Genomic DNA, 2,234 nt, shown 5'->3' on the forward strand with positions numbered 1-2,234 from the left:
ATTCATATATATGTGTGTGTGTCTGTGTTGGACCCCTCCATCGCTTAACAACCGATGTTGGTGTGTTTACGTCCTCGTAACCTAGCGGTTCGGCAAAAGAGACGGACAGAATAAGTGCTAGGTTTACAAAGGATAAGACTTGGGATCAATCTGTTCGACTAAAGGCGGTGCTCCAGCATGGCTGAATTCAAATGAATGAAACAAGTAAAAGAAAGAAAAGAAAAGCACAAACATTCATATCTATCTGTCTGTCTGTCTGTCTGTCTGTCTGTATGTATGTATGTATGTATGTATGTATGTATGTATGTATCTATCTTCCTAGATATCTGTCTGTCAGTCTCGGTTTATATATGTATGTATGCATGTATGTATCTATCTCCCTGTCTGTCTGTGAGTCTCTGTCTATGTATGTATGTCTGTCTGTCTGACTGACTGTCTGTTTGTCTAACTATTACTATATTAGGCTTTCTTAGAGTTGGTTCCTCCTCTTCTTCTACGTTTCCTTCAGTGTGAATTTGTGAAACGTTTCATTCATACAATTATGATTTATTCGTTTATTAATTTAAATATTTATTTTGTTTAAAAATCTAATTAACTAAAGGTAAAAAAACATTCTTTGAAAATAAGAAACTAAACCAAAAAACTAATTTATGCAAAAAATATTTCTATTGCGCATACAATAAATATAGCAAACGCTTTCTAAAACAATGAACAATCATTTGTTGTTTTTTAGACATGGCGTTAATTAAGAAAATTTCTGTGGAAAATTCTATTATTGGCGAAATCATGTTTGTGTGTTTACGGAGCTCGTATTCCGACAACGAGGTTTTGAGTTCAGTCTCCACTGCACACCACCCTGTCTATCTTTTACTATAACCATGGGCCGACCGATGCTTCGTGAAAGAATTCGGTAGACGGAAAGAGTGAGGATGCACGTTGTATAAAGGTAGGTATGCGTGTGTATTTCTGTGCGTGCATGTGTGTGTGTGCGTGCATGTGTGTGTGTGTGTGTGTGTGTGGGTGTGTGTGTGTGTGTGTGTGTGTGTGTCTTTGCGTTTGCATTTGTCCCCCACCACCGTTTGGCAACAGCTGTTGGTTTGTTTACGTCTCCTAAAACCACGGGGGATCAAAGCAAGCTTCTTAACAACACACCTACGTTGCGCCTACCTTGATTACTAAGCGAGATTACGGACAACATCTCTCTCTATCTCTCGTTGGTACTGTTGTTTAGCTGTTCAGCCCTTGGCCAGCTCTAATCGGTCAGGAATATAAGGAAAGGTACTCCAACCATGAGCACTCCGTTTAATATTAAATATGTGTATGTCTACATGGTTCAATTTTGTCCTTCCTGTCACAAAGGATTAGGCTGTGATTCACAGATTTACCTACTACTTTCTGGCAGGGTTAACGGCTTTGTCGAGATGGTTTCATTGACACTTGTATTGGCATCATGGGATACTAATGGCGTGCGTTGTTTTTCTTGTTTAACCCCAAATCACGTGTGATCGAGAAAACCAACCGTCAACAGATTCTTATTTTTGTCAGTATCCTCGTTTATAGATATAATGTAAGACTAGGAATATTACCAAATAGTCATTTGCATATTTCAAGCCTCAGATCAAAGCAGCGTATAATCGAAGGCGTTCCAACCATAACCTTCCATTCTCTCTTTTTGTTCCCGGACATCTAAGATAACATATCCGTTTGTATTTCAAAAAGGGTACATAGATGTTGCTGTCATTTCCAGCAGACGAAGTGACCATACAGAATCCTTTTGGCTTGGTTTCAAGTATATGTATCTTGTTATTTAGCGCCAATAACCAAAAAAAAATCCCATTCTGGACATTACAATTCCTTTTTTTCTTAGATATAAGTCGGGAAATTATCCATTATCATTATACTTTAACCTTGACGAATGTGAGACCTGAAGGAGATTTAACTACTATTTCTAGCTTGTTTAAACGACTACTTAGAGGTCGTCTCTCATTTAGTGTAAGGGTGAAACGAAATGATACTTTTCTCTGTCAGAAAAAAACCCCCACAGAAATGTCTGACCCCGTTTCACACACATTTTCCTTGGTCAAAACCCAACAGAAAGCACAGTAACGAAAAATTCATAAAGCAAAACAAAACAAAATAACAAAAAGAAAACTAAAACAAACAACAAAAACAAACATAAGCAACAACACACACACATACAAGCATAGACACACTTGCACATACATATACATACA

The sequence above is a fragment of the Octopus bimaculoides genome, chromosome 19 (genome assembly GCF_001194135.2).
Source record: "Octopus bimaculoides isolate UCB-OBI-ISO-001 chromosome 19, ASM119413v2, whole genome shotgun sequence".
Taxonomy (NCBI): Eukaryota; Metazoa; Mollusca; class Cephalopoda; order Octopoda; family Octopodidae; genus Octopus; species Octopus bimaculoides.